The sequence below is a fragment of the Dryobates pubescens genome, chromosome Z, assembly GCF_014839835.1.
Source record: "Dryobates pubescens isolate bDryPub1 chromosome Z, bDryPub1.pri, whole genome shotgun sequence".
Lineage (NCBI taxonomy): Eukaryota > Metazoa > Chordata > Aves > Piciformes > Picidae > Dryobates > Dryobates pubescens.
Window position 1 is genome coordinate 3332735 of NC_071657.1, and position 10517 is coordinate 3343251.

The following is a 10517-nucleotide window of genomic DNA, read 5'->3' on the forward strand; positions in this document are numbered from 1 at the left end:
GAGAGAAGGCTCCAGGGAGAGCTAACAGTGGCCTTGCACTACCTGAAGGGGGCTACAGGAAAGCTGGGGAGGGTCTGTGGTGATAGGACAAGAAGCATTTGTTTGAAAATAGAGCAGGGTGGGGTCAGATTGGACATTAGGAAGAAGTTCTTTACTCTGAGAGTGGTGAGACACTGGAACAGGTTGCCCAGAGAAGTAGTGGCCAGCGTATCTCTGGAAGTGTTTAAGACCAGGCTGGATGAGATGTTGAGCAGCCTGGTGTGGTGGGAGGTGTCCCTGCCCATGGCAGGGGGGTTGGAACTAGGTGATCCTTAAGGACCCTTCCAACTCAAACCATTCCATGATTCTGTGAGACCTGTCCAGGGGGATCCTCAGCTGCCTGACACACTGGGCAAGACCCCAGGAGGGTGATCTTGAGCACACAGGAGGCCTTGCAGCATGCTATGGAAAGCCCAGCCCATTGCTGAGTGGTGCAGAGGGGACTGGAGGGGGGGAAAAGTCAGCTGAGTGGGAGTAGGGTGCAACAGGTACAGCCTGTGCTGCTCTAGCCATCATCATGGGTGGTTTAGTACCTTGCTTTGACCACCAGCTTGCTCACAGAAGGGGTTGCACATGAGGCTGAGAGAGAAAAATCATCTTCAGAAAGCTGAGTGTGATGGAAGGGGGCTGTATGCATGGGTGCCCAGTTTTAATACCCAGAGCTGGCACACACACACACACACATGGAGGGCACAGAGAGGGTCATCAGTGCTAAGAGGTAACGTTTCAGTGAGAGGCTTCTCAGCAAGCATCACCACGCAGAAGATCTCCTCTGCTTTGCCCACAAGGAGTCTCAGCATCAGTGTTTCCACAGGAGCATCCTCATCTCCTCTTTCTGAGAAGATGAAGTTTCCACATCTGTCCCTTTGTCCCTCTGGTGAGCCAAAATCAGTTGGTGAAGGGTGAGGGATGGAGGAGAGAACCACTGGGGAGAAGGCTGGTGTTGTGTGGACCTAAAAACTCCTCTGGAATAGGCTTGATGAGCTGAAGTCTGGGCCAGCAGTGACAGAGGGTCTCCTTCACCCTGGGAGTGGGTAGGAGGTGCTGTGTACACAAGCAGGGGGCAGGGGGTAGATGTCCTACAGAAACCACCACTGAGCTGAGGCAGCTCCAGACACCCATAGCATCTACATTTGCATGTGCTGAGGATCTGACCAGGATGGTGCTCAGGACATTTCCTCCCCAGAGTCTTTTTTCCTGAGGCTTACAAAGGCACACACTGGCCCCAGCCCTGACAGGAGGGAGCAGCTTGGTGAGCCTCCCCTGTGGCCAGGGGTGCATGGGATGCATTAGGAGCAGTGTGTCCAGCAGATCCAGGGAGGTTCTCCTTGACCTCTACTCTGCCCTAGTGAGGCCACCCCTGGAACATTGCATCCAGTTCTGGGCTCCCCAGTTCAAGAGGGAAAGGGATCTGCTGGAGAGAGTCCAAGGGAGGGCTACCAGGATGATGGAGGGATCAGGTTGCACAGGAAGGTGTCCAGGTGGGGTTTGAAAGTCTCCAGAGAAGGAGACTCCACAGCCTCGCTGGGCAGCCTGTTCAGATGGAACCTCCTGGGTTTCTGTTGTGCCCTCTGCTCCTTGTCCTATTGCTGGGTACCACTGAACAGAGTCTGGCCACATCCTCTTGCCCCCCACCCTCTAGCTATTGATCAGCATTGAGAAGAGCCCCCCTCAGTCTGCTCCTCTGCAGGCTCAACAGCCCCAGGTCTCTCAGCCTTCCCTCCTCAGAGTGATGCTGCAGTCCCCTCAGCAGCTTCCTAGCCTCTTTTGGACTCTCTCCAGCAGGTTCCTCTCTCTCTGGAGCTGGGGACCCCAGAACTGGACACAGTACTCCAGGTGCGGCTCACTAGGGCCAAGCAGAGGTGGAGGACCCACACTCTTTGCAGTCTTTTTAATGCACCCCAGGAGACCATTGGCCTTCTTGGGTCACTTGTCTCATCGTGAGCCCTTACCAGGCCTTTGCCTCCCGGGTGACCTGCTGTTTGCAGGCTCTCCATCTGGCTGGGCACAGATGGCAGGAGACCAGGCTGGATTGCACCACATCTCTCTTGCTCCACCTCTGCCTGCTGGCCCTTATCTGCCCTGTGGCCTTGGTGTTGTCACCGCTCCACTCAGCACCTGCCAGTTCCTGGCTCTTATCCTTTCCTGGATTTCATGGCCGCTCTCCACCTCTTCCCTCGCTGTGCTGGCACCGATATTTTTAACCCCTGTCCTGCTGCTCCTCCCAGGGACCCACCAGCACCACGGGAAGCCAGGGAGCAGAGTGCTTCCTTGCCCATGCAAGCCAAGCCCAGAGCATGCAGTCCCACTGAACGAGGGGCACAGCCAGAGAGGGGTGCAAGCAGCACACTCATTTTCCACCCTCAGCTCCCTCCCTGCCTCCTGATGGTTTCTGACATTCTGTCTCTCTGCTCACCCTGAGGTTTCCCAACAAGTAAGAAGGAGATTGGTTTGTTCTTCTCCTCTGCATGCACACACACACACACACAAACACAAAGCAGGCATGCAGGTGAACAGAGGTTTTTGCTTTGCATCTATAGGTGAGCCAAAGCCTCACATCTGAGGAGGTCTCCTTGAGTAACCAGGGCAGGGACCAGCCAGCCATCACCTCTTCCCTTCCATTTTGCCAGCTTTGCTGGAGCCAGACCACACCTCAGGCTGCCTCCCTCCTCTCTTTGTGCCTGTGGGTAAATACTCCCACGTGGCAGGCAGTGAGCAATGCTCATTATTTCTTTGGTCATTCAGCAATGTCCCGGCCACACCGTTGGCTGCAGGCGTGTGAGACGGGGTCACTTCACGGACGTGTGCTCCTGCCTGCTGACATCAACACCAGCAGGGAGGACAGGGCCAAGGTGGCACTGATCTGGAGAAGAGAAGAGATTCCCACCAAGCCAGGCTGTGTGCTAGGCCTAGAGGTGCAGCAGGCAAAGGGAGAGCATCCATTGTACACCTTATCCCCTGCTTCGTCTGCAAGCCGGAGTCGAAGCTGTGGCTCGCCCTGATCCAAGGACAGCTGCTGCTCCTTCAGGCTGGTGCCCAGAACCCCAGTGCAGCTAATGAAACAGCAAAAACCTGTGGATTTTACTCTTTTCCTTCTTCCAGAAAGTGCTCAGCATAGAGTAAACCAAACCACTGTGCTGACACAAGGCAGGAGATGGATCTGTGTGTCTGGGCTGGATGGGCAGAGCTCTGAGCTAGCTGGGCAGGTCCTGCTGCAGATATATGTCCTCCTGCTCTCAGCTGACACAGTTAACCTGGATACTGGAGCACAGGTAGATGTAGCAGCATATCAGTATTCACTTTCATTAATCTGGGGCCTTGTACCCACTGTAATTTACTCCCCCCCAAAAATTCAGTTATTTTGAGTCTCTTTCTCCCTGGAGTTTGCTTCTGTATGAACAAACCTGCACGGGGACCTGGGTCTTTTACACCTTCTGAGAACAGTGTTGCTAATTCCACCTTATGGAGGGTTGAATGCTGCCATCATCCCTCATCATGCTGGAGGGATCCCAGCTCTCCCCTTCATAGTGATAGCAGCAAGAATTTGTGGAGGAGGCTTTTGCAGCAAAGGTTTGGCCTTCCTGGTCTGCCAGGTGCTAAAGCCTCTGAAGCTACCCCAGAATGAATGAATGTAAAGAAGGATGCAAGAGAATCAGGGAAGTCTTCTTCTTTCTCCATGCATTTAGGGGTTGTTGTTCAGTGATGCTGCATTTGCATGGATCTCTGGCAGCAGGCTCACCCAGCCATGCCTGGCCAGCTTCCCACATTGCTGCAGCTAACACTGGCACTCATCTCCACTCCCTTCTATGTGTCCAGCAACATCTGTCTGAAGAAAACTCAAGGAGTTAGCACACTGTGCAATGCACTGTTTACAGACTGGATGTGCAGACACACTGCTTTTTTGGTCTTCAGAAGAGGAGGCTGAGGGAAGACCTCATCACCCTCTAGGATAGGATAGGATAGGATAGGATAGGATAGGATAGGATAGGATAGGATAGGATAGGATAGGATAGGATAGGATAGAATTAACCAGGCTGGAAGAGACCTTTGAGATCATCAAGTCCAACCTATCATCCAACACTATTTATAATCAACTAAACCATGGCACCAAGTGCCCCATTCAGTCTCTTAGAATCATAGATAGAATCACAGAATCATAGAGTCACAGAATCCTAGAATCCTAGAATGGTTTGGGTTGGAAGGGACCTCCCAAGGTCATCCAGTCCAACCCCCTCTGCAGTCAGCAGGGACATCCCCAACTAGATCAGGCTGCCCAGAGCCCTGTCGAGCCTCACCTTGAACATCTCCAGGGACAGGGTCCCAACCACCTCCCTGGGCAGCCTGTTCCTTCACCCTCATAGGAAAGAACCTGTTCCTAAGTGATGTTTAAGACAAAAGAGCACCTGTAGAACAAATGTGTTTATAAATCTGTAAGATAGATATTCTTTCAAGTCAACATTCTAGCATATAGTTTCACTTACAAAACCCCTCCTGGCACTCAGGTCTTTGTCATCATCTCAGGGCTGTGTGCAGTTTGTATTTCACTGCAGCACTGAGGTTTAGGTGGAGCCTTTATGTTCACAGAATCATAGAATCAACCAGGCTGGAAAAGACTTCAGAGATCATCAAGTCCAACCTATTGCCTAACACCTAACTCATCCTGACAACTAAACCATGGCCCCAAGTGCCACATCCAAGCCTTTTTTGAACACCTCCAGGGATGGTGACTCCACCACCTCCCTGGGCAGCACATTCCAATGGCTAATTGCTCTTTCTGGGAAGAACTTTCACCTCACCTCCAGCCTAAATTTTCCCTGGCACAGCTTGAGACTCTGTCCTCTTGTTCTGGTTGCCAGGGAGAAAAGAACAACCCCCACCTGCTTTCAGGTGGCTGTAAAGAGCAGTAAGGTCTCCCCTGAGCCTCCTCTTCTCCAGCACCCACAAACCAAGATGCAGCTTAAAGATGCAGGTAATCACCTCTCCTAATCTTTCGGCCTTGTGGCCTTGTTACAACTTCTAAACTTAGTACAGGCCTCACTGCAGAATCAGTTGCATTACTATTAAGAAGAGAAGGTGCACTAACAGCAATGACCTTGCAGCAGAAGTGTAGCAATTGAAAGACACAGCTCCAACATTTTCAAGGTGGCTGTGATTATACCAAACCATAGCTTGAAATGTGGGCTTTAACACTGGAAGATTGACCACTGACAGGACACATAGACTCACAGAATTGTCAGGGTTGGAAGAGACCTCAAGGATCATCCAGCTCCAACCCCCCTGCTACAGGCAGGGACACCTCACACTACAGCAGGTTGCTCACAGCCACCTCCAGCCTGGCCTTAAAAAACCTCCAGGGATGAGGCTTCCACCACCTCCCTGGGCAACCTGTGCCAGGCTCTCCCCACCCCCATGGGGAACAACTTCTTCCTCACATCCAATCTTAATTTACCCATTTCTAGGATTTTTTTTCCCATTCCCCCCAGTCCTATCACTCCTGACACCCTAAGAAGTCCCTCCCCAGCTTTCTTGTAGCCCCCTTCAGATACTGGAAGGCCACAATAAGCTCTCCTTGCAGCCTTCTCTTCTCCAAAGTGAACAATCCCAACTCTCTCAGTCCATCCTCATAGCAGAGGAGCTCCATCCCTCTGCTCATGCTCATGGCCTTTCTCTGGACACCTTCCAGCACCTCCAGATCCTTCCTGGAACAGAGGCTCCAGAGCTGGACGCAGTGCTCCAGGTGGGGTCTCAGCAGGGTGGAGCAGAGGGGGAGAATCACCTCCCTCGACCTGCTGGCCACACTTGTCTTGATGCAGCCCGGGCTCTGCTTGGCTCTCTGGGCTGCAAGTGCTCCCTGCTGGCTCCTGTTGAGCTTCTCATCCCCCAGCACCCCCAAGACCTTTTCTTCAGGGCTGCTGTCAAGCCAGTCCCTGCCCAGCCTGTACCAGTGCCTGGGATTGCCCCGACCCAGATGCAGGACCTTGCACTTGGTCTTGTTGAACCTCCTGAGGTTGTCGTGGGCCCAGCTCTGCAGCCTGTCAAGGTCCCCCTGGCTGGATTCCATCCCTCCAGCATGTCTGCTGCACCACACAGCTTGGTGTCAGCAAAGCTGCTGAGGGTGCACTCAATGCCACTCTCCATGTCACCGACAAAGTGACATGGCACTGTGCAAGTGGTGCATCTATTCCAGGAGGTTCCACCTCAACATGAGGAGGAACTTCTTCACTGTGGGGGTCACAGAGCACTGGAACTGGCTGCCCAGAGAGGTTGTGGAGTCTCCTTCTCTGAAGGTTTGCAAGACCCATCTGGATGTGTTCCTGTGTGACCTGTGCTGGATTCTACGGTCCTGCTCTGGCAGGGGGGTTGGACTGGATGATCTCTGGAGGTCCCTTCCAACCCCTAACATCCTGTGATAGTTCTGCTTACTTTGTGAACTGCTAAGGAATGCAGAGATGAAATGAGTCAGTGCCACCCCTACCTTGGGAGAGAAGCATTACTCGTGCCACACACGTTTCCTGACAGCCCATTCACTCTGTGTTGTACAAGGGTGTAATCACCACACCAACTGCTCCTTTGTCTCAGGCAGTACCAGTGTGCTGCAGCTGTTCAGCTTGGCTGATTGTACACTGTACAGGACTGAGGCCAAGTTAAGAGTCAAGTGAGATGAAAGGTTTTGAGGTGCATGAACTCTGCCCAGAGGAAGTACATCACCTCTGTATATCTCTTTTTACAGCTCTCTGTGTATCTCTTTCTACTACTACCTCAAAGGAGGTTGGACTGATGTGGGTGTCTGTCTCCATGCAGCCAGGGATGGGACAAGAGGAGAACAGCCCCAGGTTGTGCCAAGGGAGGTCCAGTTGGAGATTAGGAAAATTCCCTTCACAGAAAGGGTTCTCAGCCACTGGAACAAGCTGCCCAGGGAGGTGGTGGAGTCTCCATCCCTGGAGGTGTTTAAAAGATGCATGGATGTGGTGCTGAGGGATGTGGCTTGGTGGCAGCAGCTTAGCAGCAGTGGTGGGATTGTGAGCTCTAGGTGAGCAGCTGGACTTGATGAGCTGACAGGTCTCTTCCAGCCTCAACAGTTCTGTGATTCTGTGATGATTCTATGCTCAGCATTTTCCCTCTCACTGAATTGCCAGAGGAGGAAGAAGCAGGTCTCAGACAGATAATAGAAGCAGAACTGTGTCTCCTTGAGGTTGCCTGCCACTTCTGATTTCAGAGCCCACTACTGTGCAGGTATTATCTTCTCCAAATGCCTCTTAATTACTTGGCTGTGTATGAATTAGCACCAGGGGGGAGCCACAGCCAGCACTGTTGACCAGAGGGACACTGTCACCCCTGATTTACACCCACCCTGTTCCATCCAGCGTGTTCCTGCAGCTTTTGGCTTCTATTTCTCTCCAAAGTTGCAGAGTGAACTTTGTGGTTTGCAGAGCAGAGATTTCTCTGAGGCCTCTGTCAAGGGTCAGGCCTGGTGTGACTACTAAATGAGTGACAGATGCTTTTTATGGACCTCTCTCCCTTCCCAAGGGGAAGGTACAGGGAAAAGGGCGAGAGACTGATCAGATAGGAAAGAAACTAAACCATCTGGGATGGAAATAAGAGCAATCCAGTGAGTCAGAGAACCACAGACTGGTTGGAAGGCACCACAGAGATCATCTCCTCCAACCTCCCTGACATGGGCAGGGTTGCCTCTCAGCTAGACTCAGCTTCTCAAGGCCTCTTCCAGCCTGGCCTTGAACACCCCCGGGGAGGAGGTATCCACAACCTCCCCAGGCAACCTGTTCCAGAGTCTCACCACCCTCCTACTGAAGAACTTCTTCCTAAGATCCAGTCTGAACATACTCCTCCTCAGCTTCAAACTCTTCCCTCTTGTCCTGTCACTAGACACCCTCCAGCCAAGTCCCTCTGCAGCCTTCCTGCAGGAACCCCTCAGGAACTGGAAGGCAGCTCTAAGGTCTCCCTGGAGTCTTCTCTTCTCCGATTCAGACTGAACCACCCCAGCTCCCTCAGCCTATCCTCACAGCAGAGGTGCTCCAGCCTTTGGATCACCTTTGTGGCCTCCTCTGGACTCACTCCAACAGCTCTGTGTCCTTCTGCTGGGGACACCAGAACTGGGTGGGAGGGTTTCACAAGGGCAGAGTAAAACTGAGCAACCTGCTCTAATGTGAGATGGCCTTGCCCATGGCAAGGGGGTTGGAACTGGGTGATCCTTGAGGCCCCTTTCAACCCTAGCAATTCTATGATTCTTGCCCTGATGGCCAGCTCCTCTTGATGCAGCCCAGGACACCATTTGCCTTCTGGGCTAGTGGGCACACTGCCAGCTCATGGTGAGCTTCTCTTCAATCAACACCCCCGAGCAGATAAGGAGATGGAGCCTCATAAACCTCTCCTGCCACAGGTGTGGCACAGCCTCCATCTGTGGCAGCACCTGCTGGCACTGTTCAGGGGCAGGAAGGTTAGCAGGACGTGGTCTGTGTCGGCACCTGCTATTGCAGGGCTCCTTGACACCCTTCCCAGTCTGCTTCCTTGTGCAAAACCACCTCATAAAAGCAAGTCACTGTTGGCAGCAGAAATTACAAGGGAGCTGTGCAAAAGGGCTTCCAGGTCTCTAAGATGTGAACCTTGCACTCTGGCAAGCTGGACCAGTTTCAAGCCTTTGTTTCAAGCAGTGAGCACTGCAAACTGCAGGTGAAGCTTCTTGTCAGGTCTTTCATGCAACTTCTCTCCACAGAGGCAGGGCTGACCCTGGTTTGATTCTTCTGGGCTTTCAGTAAAGGGCAGTTGGATACTGCTATTGTATCTCCAGAGCTTTCCACCTCTCTTCACTTGCTCCTCTGCTGTCTACCTGCCTTGCCTGCTGCCTCTCCTTTCAACTGAATTCAGCCCTTTCCAACCCTCCTCATGAACCAGCACCCTGGCAGAAGAGCTCTGTAGCCCACAGAGTGGCAAGCAAGTGGCCTTGCAAAGCAGGATCCAAAGAGCAGGAGGTCATGCTGGGACACCCAGCCCTGTGGCTCTGCAGCAGAATGACCTGCAGGCAGCATGGAGCCATGGCCTCTGCCTTGCAGAAATGTGCTGCTCCATGCTGCTGCCACGATGGTGAGGGGGGAAATGTGCCTGGATGGTGCACTGCTACACACCAGTGATGCTCACCATGTCCCAGAGTGAAGCAGAGAGAGAGACAGGGGATGTCCATGGGGGGGTTGCATGCCTTGAAGGGAGAAATGGTCTCAAAGAGGGTTCCCTCTGTCCCAGGCTGCTGGAGAGGTGCAGGGGACACTCCACTGGAAGAAGCATTTCTGCTAGGAGAGTTGCATTAAAATTTTCTGGAGACCAGAATTGAGAGCCTGCATGAGCTGAGTCCAGAGCCTGCACGGGCCGAGCCCAGAGCCTGCGTGGTCTGAGTCCAGAGCCTGTATGGGCTGAGTCCAGAGCCTGCGTGGTCTGAGTCCAGAGCCTGTATGGGCTGAGTCCAGAGCCTGTATGGGCTGAGTCCAGAGCCTGCGTGGTCTGAGTCCAGAGCCTGTATGGGCTGAGTCCAGAGCCTGTGTGGTCTGAGTCCAGAGCCTGTATGGGCTGAGTCCAGAGCCTGTATGGGCTGAGTCCAGAGCCTGCACGGGCCGAGCCCAGAGCCTGTGTGGGCTGAGTCCAGAGCCTGCACACGCAGGGTCAAGGTGCACAGTGCCAGCAGAGGGCACTTGTGAACCAGGGCACTCCTTCCAGGGCAGGGTGCAGAGCCCCATTGCTACTCACCACTGCCCAAGTGCACTCCTTCAGCTGCCCCTTCCCCAGATGCCCACCTTACCTTCCAACCTCTCATCTTGCCTGCTTCTTCCTCCAGCCGTGCTCATTCCAGGCACTGCTCTCATGCCCTTGGGAGGTGCCCTGCGTGGTTTTGTCTCTCTCAGAAAAACCATGCTCACATTATTGGGGCCTGATGCTGCCCCCAGGGCTGCTTAGACCTGTTGAAGCCACACTAAATAGCGAGGTCACAAGCCCAGACTCCCGCTCTCCCTGGAGAAGTCAATGCTGAGCTTGGGGTAAGCTGGTAGGAGAGGTGCTGTAGGCACAGGTACTTCTCTGTGTCCTCCCTGTACAGAAAAGGGCTTGTGAGGCTTGACACAGATATACAGAAGGACTAGACCAGCTCCTGCCCCTCTGTTGTCCCAGCCACCTTCATCTCCACGAGGCTACACACTCAGAGAGGCAGTTTTGCTGTGGTCCAGGGGAGAGGGCATTTCCACGTGGATAATCCCCTACAGTGCTGGTGGTGACCACATGCTGCCCCTCATGGAGTGGTTGCCACCTGGCAGGAGTTGATGCTCCCTCCATGGGTAAGACATTTGGCACATAGCCACATCCTTTCCTGGATTCTGTCATCCTCCTTGAGAACTTTGCTTTTCTTCTAAGGGTACAGGGCTTAAGACTTCCCTCTTCCCACTCACACTTTGATGCCTAGCTGTAAATGTCTCGCCACA